The 12,114-nt window shown below is 35.0% G+C and overlaps 1 protein-coding gene across 6 annotated transcripts in view; it reads right to left on the bottom strand.

Moving 5' to 3' along the window:
* The window catches only part of LOC145664372 (uncharacterized), a 57,549-nt gene that overhangs the window by 3,371 nt on the left and 42,064 nt on the right, over nucleotides 1–12,114 (bottom strand). The window lies entirely within an intron of this gene.

The raw sequence follows: 12,114 nt of genomic DNA on the forward strand, positions 1-12,114 counted from the left end.
AAGAACCTGAAATTATGCATTAAGCTGCTGAAATTTTCTAAAAATAAATGATAGAATCATAGGCGCAAAATTACCAGTTATTGAATTTGTCTTATGGCTAGTTCGTGTGCCTTTGGGGCATGTGGACCCGGGTTCGATTATAATAAATGAATAGTCAAGAGATAAATTGGAAGATTTGCAAAGAAACAGATATGGTTAACCAGATCGAAAGAAAAACTTTACCAGGGTCAAATAATGGATTGGTTGGAATTGATATAAAAGTTTACCATTCTTTACTACTTTCTTATATTCTTATTCCATTTTTCTGCCTCTTCGTCTTCTAGGTTGTAAGTTGAATACTATTTCTTTGTTTTTGCTTATAGGTTTTCTCAAATTTTAGAAATTTTGTCTGATCCTTATTGTCGTACTTTCATTTACTGGTATGTATGACTTATGATAGAAGGTTATCACATCAAATCATTCTGGAATACTAATGACTTCACATGTCAAAGTGATCAGTTAATGAACCAAAACATGATAGATAGAAGAAATAAAATTCGAGAAGTTATTCATTATATCGAATATGTAGGACAAAATACTGTAGTACCTTACCTCAAGTGTAATTATCCAATTCCGCTAGTTTCGAAAACATGTGCGGCATTTCCTATCTTTACTACAAAGATTCTAAAATCCCTAAAACATTCGTTTATCCACTTTTGTCCTTATCATAAGATTTACATATTCCATAACCTTCATCGTACTCGACACTGACTAGGTTTCGCAGACTTGTTTCGAAGTTACCGTAAGACGAGGTTACTTTAAACATCAGTTACTTTGCACGAAATATAAAAAGAGTTTCACAGTCCTCTGTCGGTAAAACCATGAACTGTAAAGAGGAAATTTCAACTGCCACCGTAAGATAAAACATTTAACTGTATTTTGGCTATAATGTCGGCAGTTAATATCAGTTCTAATTACCCAGAGAGTTTGTTGTTGTAGAGGTATGGAACGCAGTCACTGTAAAGGCCGACAAAATTTGAAAGATATCACGTATACAAGAATTGCCGTCAATGTTAAGTCAGTTTCATAGAATACTACTGTGTATAATGGGACTTTGATGCAATAGTTGAAATTGAAATGTGAAACGTTTTTAAGTCATAAAAAAGTAAAACTGGAAGAAGGCGGTTTCAGCCTCTAATCGGGGTTACTTTGCATCGGTCCAAAATACCACTTAGGAAATTACTACTGGGACCTCCTGCATTCTAAATTTAGATAAAATTTCTATTTAGGTAGATGCTAGAATGAATTTCTTGTTGGAAAATAAATTATGAACAGTGACGGATCCAGAAAAATAGTTTGAAAGGGGCTTTACTCACAAAGGCTTCGTTTTCTTTTTTTTTAGAAATCATTAGACTTTTTGGGGCTTGAAGCTTATACACATAGGAATGACTAACATTAGATCTTTTTAAAAAAAGAAATCATGCAATTTGGGTGGGCTTCAGCCTGAAAATCCCAAACCCCGTAAATCTTCCACTGGTTACGGTTGGGATGATATTCTTGGACATAAGGAATAATCAAGGCAAATCAGTTCACGGGGACTTTTTTTGTTCCTGAGTTGGCATTTTTGTAGGACATATGCTAAACTATTAGAATGTGGTTCCTGTGCCGGTACATAATTTTATTTACAAATATTGGTAATTCATACTAAGTATCGATACGAGCACCCACATTCTAATATCAATATTTGTAGACTGCATGCAGTTTTGTGTAGAAAGTAAAATGTATAAATACTGAAGGGAAAACATTGAACAAAAACGTTATGTTCATATGTTGAACATACTTTTTTGTATGTGGTGCAAAGTAACCCCACTTATAAAGTTTATATTTCAATAACTATGCTCATACTGTATATTTACTAATGAACTTACACTGTTTTTCTTATATATCTAGTTATTATATGTTTAAAATACAATGTTCTAAATCATTACGTTTATAAGTTACATGCGTTCTTCTTAAAAATTCATTAAATCTTGTGCAAAGTAACCCCTTACGGTATTACAGAAAACCCTCAATGTCCACATTTTCTTTACGAGGACTGGCCTCTGGAGGCACGGTCGCTTAGTGGTATAGTGCGAAGGATTCCTGGTTCGATTTCCGGTCACGCAAGTTCGTGGTGGATATCATAATATCCGTGAGTTTCCCCTTTAACTCTCGAACTCTCATTCCACTAATTATTTCATAATAATTAACTTTAATTATTCATCCATCTCCTTTAGCCTTAAAGTGCATAAAGTGTGTAACGTAAAACCAAAAATTTCATTTAATGAGAACTTGCCTCTTGAAATATCCTACAATTCCACCAAAGAAGTACCAAAAACTTAGACGTAAAATTTTGCTACCCTACATTTGATGCCAGTCTGAATTTTCAATATCTCATTTCAAGGATAACATACCGTATACATTACATTATACTGGTAGTTGGGATCTTTTGATTCTTCCCATCTCATTTACAGCTTTAAATATACCTACTACCTAGTCTTGTATGTTGGGGAATCTTAACTCCTCTTCTGACCCACACCAACAATCAGCAATACTCTTGCAATTCTGATTCCCCAAGTAGTAAATTTGACTACACTTCTGAATACGCATTGTCAAAATCCTTCTTCTAGACTCTTTTACTTTTTAAGAAGTAAATGAGAAAACACATTACAATACTATCCGTAAACTTAGCCTCTGGCCTAACTACTTTAATCGCCACCCGTTCTCATGCTTTTCATACATTTACTCTTTTACTCTTACTATTAGTCGACTTCCAAACTATGCTATGCATAAGTGTCAGACATCTTATAGAACTTCTATGTCCGTCCATCCATCTGTTGACAGGTAGCAGAGCAAAATCAGTAAGAGATAATAAAAGCTGTTTTCTTGGAATCATATCAGTGTCCATCATGGGTTTCATCCTCTCCGTTAACCCTTTATTCAAATCAATAGCAGTTCAAATTAACCATTTCCGGTTTCAACGCTTATCGCCATAGAATGAAATCAGTAATATACAGCTAGAAGCCGTTTCTCGCAAACGATTCAACGTCTCAAGACGATATTTGACTATTTGCAACACTGTACCAAAACCAGAAGTGGTTCAAATTTACTATTACATTCGGTTTCAATACTGATTTCCACAGTGCAAAACCGCTAAATGGTATCAAGAAACGGTTTTTTGCACTCGATTCAGCGTCCCAAGGATAGGTGCCATCACCTTCATCAATCCTCTATTCAAATTGGAAGTGGTTTATAAACCATTTCCAGTTTCAATATTTCTCGCCATAGACGAAAACGGTAACGGATACCGAGGATTTTTTTTTTAATCGATTCAGCGTCTCAAGAGAACATATCATTACCACCCGCAATATTCTACGAAAACTGGAAGTGGTTGACATTTATTAGTATTTTCGGTTTTAATACATATTTTCATAGAACAAAAATGATAATGATTGGTTATTTGTGTGCTATGTGCATCTTGTTTTCTTTAGGTGGGGGTAATATTAGGTGGGAGTAATTTATATGAAGCAGATTTAGTGTTTTCTTAATTAACTAACTGAGCTTGAAAACAGCCAATACCAAACAAACTTGCAAGATACGCAAAATTTCTGCATTAGTACTTCATTAACTGTGATTCGTATAATGAATGATAAAGGATAAAAATTTGTACTTCAAAACAAATTTAATAAACAATCTAGTTCACCATTTCCCAACCGGTGTGCCGTGAATAGACCGCTGGTGTGCCGCGAGTAATCGAAACAAAATTAATTTTATAGCAATCAAATTGCAAAACGTAGGGGAAAATGTATATTTGTATTTCACATTACTATGAACCTCTACTATGGATCTACAATTTTAAGTTTCATACCGCCTTACTGTTCTGTACATTTCTAATGTTGAAAAAAATATTTGCTATCATTGTTATGACCATTATTGCTTCTTTATTGTTGCAGACTATTTCGTAACTTGAAAATTTAAAATATCATTCAATCCTTTCGACAAATTACCTACATTTGGGTTCTGAAAGTAAATGAGATTTGTTTGTTCGTTCGTTAATCTTCCTTCTTAGTAAAAGATTGGATACAATTTTTAAAAAGAAAACGTATTTTTAAAAACCTGAGTCCAATATTTCATTCCAATTGTTTTCTATTTTTAAATTAGAATGAAAAATAAGCATAATGATTTACCACGGGGAAAAAACAGTGACAGAGCTTTTTTCTTTGTGAGAAGGTCAATAATCACAGAAAAAAATACCGCTGTGTTTTATATTTTTAAATAACAATACTATAAGTGTGCCGCGAGAATCCAAGTAACACCCGTAGTGTGCCGCAAGTTGAAAAAGGTTGGGATACGCCCTAGTTGAATGAATCTACTTGTGAGAGTAGTGAAATACTGAAATGTGTGATATTAGTTACTAGAAACATGAGAACGTTGCCAGACTGATAGTAACCTTTTATTGTGATAATCCTGAATACTACTACTTCTGCTATTGGTAACTGCTATACAGTTATTACTTTTACTATTAAAAATAACTACTTCCAAACTAAGCTACTCTTTATTTTCGGATACGAGTACATGCACACAAACTTCAAATGTACTTTACTATTTTTTATCCCCGTGCTACTAAATAATATTCTTCACAGCACTTATGACAAGCCCACTTGCATACTCCAACTTCATTCTTGCTCACACGAACTCTTGACTCATGCTAAAGCTGGCCATCCTCATGCCCCATCACAGACTATTGATAGTCCTCTCACACTCTTCACAGACTATTGCTATACCACATTCTCCACAGATTATTGACTATTATACTCTTCTACATTCTTCACAGATTCACTATTACATTCTTCCCCCCTTTATTTATTTATTTATTTTTTACAATGACAATCTATTAGGTGGTCTCCTGATCCTTCCGAATCTTCTTGGTGGCTGCCAATCTTGCTGCCCTACTGATGTTCTGCCATCTCCTGGATATCTTATTGGTAGCTGCTTATCTGGATCTCCTACTGGTGTTCTGCCATCTTGTGGGTATCGTCTTGATAGCAGTCGATCTTACTCTCTGATTGATGTTCTGTCACCATCTGAATTTATGTTTGGACTTCTGGGCAGTTGTACGTTTTGTATATCTTCCACTGCTGCGTCTGTGAGCGGGTTCTTTCGGCAAAGAAACCGTATATCCTCCTGACATTTTCTTGGCATGTTATCTTCTTGGTCTCCCTTTGCTTGCGGAAAAATTATTTGATGTCGATGGCACTTCCGTATTTTTCCTTGTATTCTTACCAAAAACACGACTGGGCTCATCTGCCTGACCAGTTCGCCTTTGATAAACTTAGGAAAACGATCACGATAGTTCTTCACCCAGACCACTTCATTCTTCTATTGTTGCTCCTGTCTTCCTTGCCGTGTTCAAGCACTCCCTTCCGTACAACATTAAACATTGTGCGTGCTTGGAAATTTAACATCAATTCCGCTGGTGGTTTCCCTGTTGCCTTACTCGGTGTGAATCGAAGCATGTATAATATTTCTTTCAGCTTATGCTCTCCTAATCTACGGTTCCATGCATATTTATTGTCCAAGAACTGTTTTCTTAAAAGCTGCTTTACTGTCTGCACAGCTTTCTCCGCGATACCATTGTTTTCTGGGTTGTATGGTGGAGTTAGCACTGCCTTGATATCTCTTTCCTTTAGATATGTTGTGAACTCAAATGACGTGAAAGGGGGTCCGTTATCAGATACTAAAGTCTTTGGATATCCGAAAATTTGAAAAGAACTCGTCTAACTTTTGTTTAGTTTCAGATGCTGTCGTTGAATTTACATTACACACTTATATCCATTTGAATAACTGTCCATTAACAACAAAAATTTGGACCCCACACAATCAAAGTGATCTACATGCACTCTTCCCATCGGTTGTGCTTCTGCTTTCCAACTACTATATTGATTCTTCGAGTTATTCCTATGCATGCTATTACACGTTTCACAAAATTCGATCATTTTTTTGATATCACGGTCTAAACCTGGCCACCAAACTGCTTCCTTAGCTACAGCCAGCATTCTCCAAGCACCTAGGTGCTTCCTGTGTAGCTGTTCCAGATATTTCTTCCTTAACTTATGTGGGAGTACAGTTTTGCCTTCCATAAGCACACATTTGTTCACAACTAAAGTCTTTGCCTCTTGTTAAAGAATGTTCTTAACTCTGTAGTATTATGTTCTTCCTTCAACTTCCTGGGCCAGCCTTTTACTATCCATTCTCTCACCTGACATAATAGTTGGTCTGCTTTCGATGCCTCCATGACTTCTTGGACCGTTAATGGTGCCAACATTATTTGACTTATGAACTCTTTTTCGTCTATTTTTACATCCACTGGTGACTCATTAATCGGTAGTCTGGAAAGGAAATCTGCTACTTCCACTTGCTCTCCACCACCATTGTACCACCTCTTCCTTCTCATCGAAAGAACTGCTGAAGTATTTCCGCCTTCTTCAGCAATTCTTTCGCTTGTGCAAATTCTTGTGCATCTCGTTCATCCCAACACCATGTGGCTCCTTTTCTTAGTAATGTATACAAAAACGGAATTTTTGACGCTAAGCCAGGTAGTTGCCTATGGTAAAATGAAAGCATGCCTAGAAAGGCCTTCAGTTGCGTTACATTCGTCGGTACGGGACATTTCATGATCGCTTTCACATTTCATGATTGGTTTAATTCCTTCTGGACTAATATGATGTACCAAATACTCTATTTCCTGTTTGAAGAAAATACACTTGTCTGCCCGCATTCTGATGTTCAGATCCTTGAACTTTTGTAGGAGTATCCGTGTCTTTTTGTAACAATCATACGTATCTTTTCCCCATATTATCACATCATCCGAGAAACATGCAGCCCACGGTAAATTTTGTAACACTGACTCCATAAACTTTTGAAAAAATTGTGCTGCACTGCTCAACCCAAATGCTAGTCTTTTGTATTGGTACAAGCCCCAAGGTGTGTTCAGCGTTATGTATTTTAATGGATCTTCATGGATCAACAATTGTTGGTACGCCTGCTTTAAATCACACAATACGAAACAATGGGCACCCTTCAACTTGTTCATTAAGTCTTCAATGCGTGGTAGTGGGTACGATACCTTTTCCAGAACTTTATTTACCGTCACGAGAAAGTCCCTCGTCGCCACTGCTATACCGCTGTAACTTTTACTATTAAAAATAACTACTTGGAAGTAGTAATTTTTATTAGTAAAAGTCTTACAGCGGGTATCAGCAGCAGGCGACGCAGAGGACTTCTTTCTCCAGTGCTACGGTAAATAATAGTTCTTCACAGTACTCCTGACAAGCCCGCTTGCATACTCCAACTTCATTCTTGCTCACACGAACTCTTGACTCATGCTAAAGCCGGCCATCCTCATGCCCCATTACAGACTATTGATAGTCCTCTCACACTCTTCACAGACTATTGCTATACCAAATTCTCCACAGATTATTCACTATTACACTCTTCCACATTCTTCACGGATTATTGACTATTACACTCTTCCACATTCTTCACATATTCACTATTACAGAAACTAATAATGTACCATTTTTCTTTCAAATTTTCCGTTCAGTGTTGATAAAAGTTCATATGCTCTTATATGAATAAAATATATTTTCATTTGTCTCGAAGTTCATATGTCATATTGACTTGTCAAATAGTAAGAGATGGAAAGAATAATTGTATTTTAAAGAGGACTCTGGGAACGCTTGTGCTACAAAAATTTTGGAGTATTCTCTACAATCTTGGTGTACAATGTAACTAGATTCATTTTATTTAATCCATTTTGTCATCGAATCACATTTCGTATTTGTTAGCTTACGTAGTTTTACAATAATAATAGTACTATCAAAATAATATTTTCATGTTTTATTGAAATAAGAGAGAAGAAACACTACTAAAAAGGAAGGCCTGATTTCTTTCTCGAAAATTAGGGGAGCACTTTAAATGGTTAATTTACCTTTTTCAATACTCCAAAGCACAAATACTTCAGTTTTTATCTTTCTAATAATAATAATAATAATAATAATAATAATAATAATAATAATAATAATAATAATAATAAACATATCCTATAATGTATGCAACTAGAATATTAATCTTTACAGGCTTGGAGTTTGTTTAATCTGAATTCCAACAAGTCAAAAATTATGTAAAAGCAGGTTCATCTTCATGATAATATAAGTTATAGACAGTGGTGAGTCTTGAGGGAATGCAACTAGGTAAAAAATTAACTTCTTTCATTGTAAACAAAGGTAAGGAATCTTACCTAATGCACTAATTTTTGTATATAACAATTAGTGCATTAGATACGAGGGCTGCACTGAAAATTTCGGGAAACTGACAGAAAAACGATAGTCAGAATGGAGATACTTTACTACTTTTCAAAATATCCACCTTTAATGGCAACACATTTGTCTATTCGAATGAATCAATTGTTTACGCAGTTATGTCACTCAATAGTAGGTACCTCAGAAACATGTATTTTGTATATTTGTACTGCATAGCCCCTGTTGTACTGTACTGTTAGCCCCTTTGTAAAATTTTCTGTGGACGCCTTTGTCAAGTGACATCGTGAAATTCAGACATATTTAGGCATTAGCAGTACAAACATACAAAACACATGTTTCAGAGGTACCTACTATTGAGTGGCATAACTGCTTAACAATTGGTTTATTCGAATAGACAAATGTGTTACCATTATGGGTGAATATTTTGAAAAGCAATAAAGTATCTCCATTCTATCGTTTTTCTGAGTTTCCCGAAACTTTCAGTGCAACCCTCGTATCTAATACACTAATTGTTGTATACAAAAATTAGTGCATTAGGTAAGATTTCTTACCTTTGTTTACAGTGAAAGAATTTTTTTTTTTTAATTACCTAGTTGCATTTCCTCAAGACTCACCACTGTCTATAACATATTATCATGCTCCGAAAGTTTTATCTTTCTCCTAGACTCCTTCCACTCTCAACCTGGCAATAAAATAACGTGACGAATATAACTGCTCTGCCGTTCCTTTATCTTATTGGTCGCAATTTTATAACGTGTATTTGTTACCTCATTCAGTTACACTCTGAACATGAGAAGTATGCCGAACCATATGGCCTGGCGAAGTTGCTACATATTTGAACAGTTTTAACTGTGACAAATGATTTACGTATACTTTTGTTCCTTTAATCTACGTCAGAGCGTGTTTCTTTTAGATAATACATTATCATATAAAATATTAAATGGGTTAGTTACTGAAAAGAAAAACTTTTGCTGATGCCACATTAATATAGTAAAGTTCGATAGTGACTGGTTATTTACTGTTTAAAATTTAAACACCAAGGGATATGAAGGAACAGCACATGACATTCTCGCAACAGGTGACTTACCACTCATTAACCATAGGCCTCCATCAATAGCTACTCTGCTTAACTTTTTCCAGCACAGGAAGATTATCCGCCGATTAGTGCTTTACCGTACACGAATTTCGAGATCAAATGTCACATTCAATTGGAATGATGTAGTTTTTATACTATTATAATCACGTATAACACAACACTTATCCATCCTAGCGATAAGCGAAGCGTTGATGCCTCATTTTTCTCATTTCAGATATTTTAAAGAAGTAAATCTACTCACAAGTAAACCTTACGTTTGGGTGAATCGAGTTGCTGGCTGAGACACATATGAGAAGGTAGTACTAAATGTGGTCAGTATTTCAGTCAAGTTATAGCTGCGAAGCTCCAGGGGTTTAGGAGATACAGCTACCAGAACATCACATGGAAGTACAGAATAGTCTTCATACAGTTAGAGGTAAAAGCTCTGTAAGACCTCTTGTAATGACAAAAGGTGAATAACAAATATATGGGTACATATTAGGACTAGGGAGAAGTCATATAGTAAGGGTATACCTGACGGCGGCCATCTTGAAATCCGCCATTTTGAATTAAGGTTAAGTTTTTAAAATAGGAATAGGGTCATGTGATACATGATTTAAGGCGCAAATTTAATCAGAAGAACTATTGTGACGTTAATTTTGATTTACGCCCAATTGGTAAAAAGTTACAGGGAAATTAAATATTGTTGCAGCATATGTATTAGTTCTTTACCTCATCTTGTAAATTTTGTATTAATGATAATAATTAAATAAAAAGCAGGTGGATAAATATTAGGTCTATGGTAAGAGTTGCCTTGATGGCGGCCATGTTCAAATCCGCCATTTTGAATCAGACAAAAGTTTTAAACAAAACGCATAACATTGACACCTTATTAATAGCAAATTTTACCATAACTCCAACGGTATAACCATTTTTGCTTTATCATTAACCAGCACAAAATTAAATGGATCGCTCCTTACGACTACTGCTTTGACGGAATTGTTAACGAGAAATGTGTCAAGTGTAACTCGATTGCCTTTGTCAGGTGTGCTCACTGTGAGCAGAGCATTTGTGCAAGTCATGCACTCTTTTCTGAACTACATATTGATTGTACTAATTGAGGACTGTTCTGAAAGAAAGACCCAAGTTCAATTATGACAATTCCACTTTGATCATTTTTCCTTAAATTAGCAACTTGTTAATGCGATAACAAATGCTGGTTAATGATAAAGCAAAAATGGTTATACCGCTGGATTTATGGTAAAATTTGCTAATTATAAGGTGTCATTGCGTTTTGTTTAAAGCTTTTGCTGATTCAAAATGCCAAATTTGAACATGGCCGCCATCAAGGCAACTTCACCATAGACCTAATATTTACCCACCTGCTTTTTATTTAATTATTATCATTAATACAAAATTTACAAGATGAGGTAAAGAACTAATACATATGCTGCAACAATATTTAATTTCCCTGTAACTTTTTACCAATTGGGCGTAAATCAAAATTAACGTCACCATTGTTCTTCTGATTAAATTTGCAACTTAAATCATGTATCACATGACCCTATTCCTATTTTAAAAACTTAACCTTAATTCAAAATGGCGGATTTCAAGATGGCCGCCGTCAGGTATACCCTTACTATATGACTTCTCCCTAGTCCTAATATGTACCCATATATTTGTTATTCACCTTTTGTCATTACAAGAGGTCTTACAGAGCTTTTACCTCCAGCTGTATGAAGACTATTCTATACTTCCATGTGATGTTCTGGTAGATGTATCTCCTAAACCCCTGGAGCTTCGCAGCTATAACTTGACTGAAATACTGACCACATTTAGTACTACTTTCTCATATGTGTCTCAGTCAGCAACTCGATTCACCCAAACGTAAGGTTTACTTGTCAGATATCTTAGATATATATTTTTGTCTTTTTCGTGGTCCCAAGGATTCTATTACTTAAAATATGATGTTTTTATGACTAACTAATCATACAGTATATACAGAGTGGACCATATTATCTTCTAATGCCCTGGTAACTTTAAATAATAGATTAAAAAAAACCTGAAATTTTAGCAAGGGAACATTCTATGACATACCTCTCGATATCATCAGATTAACGATGTTGTCAACCCACCATAAAGTTGTATTTTTTTATTTTTTTAATGGCACTAATGTCAGGTTGTTACATATTTCAATCCTACATATTAAACGAAAACTTATAATGCTACTATAATGCTACATTTATTATACAGTAATAGCACAACTGAAACAGACGACGCAATGCACATCCGAAGTACCTTAGTATCGACATTATTGTCATAATATAATAAATAGGAAGTAAGCAAGGGGAGATTGGCAATCTGAATTTTTTCAGAGGGTTTTATTTTGAAAAACATACTTAGATAAGTATCACATCTAATCACACAAATGGTGTAAAGTTCATAACTCTGTTTACAATTTGATATCTCAAACCATCCCGAAGTAATTACAACTAATTCTCGCAATTACAAAATTTTAATTAGTATTTCGAATTTTACAATCTTCAACGTATTTCAGGAACGGTAAACGGCATTATGATCTTTGTTTATTCAAAACCATCTATGTAATTTGATGTGATACTTATCTAAGTATTTTTAAATTCCTTTGAAGAAATTGTCAATTTCTTGTAACTTTGTTACTACTTGTTCGAAATACTCCTA

Source organism: Thermobia domestica, chromosome 11 (assembly GCF_964235325.1).
Source record: "Thermobia domestica chromosome 11, izTheDome1.hap1.1, whole genome shotgun sequence".
Classification (NCBI taxonomy): Eukaryota; Metazoa; Arthropoda; class Insecta; order Zygentoma; family Lepismatidae; genus Thermobia; species Thermobia domestica.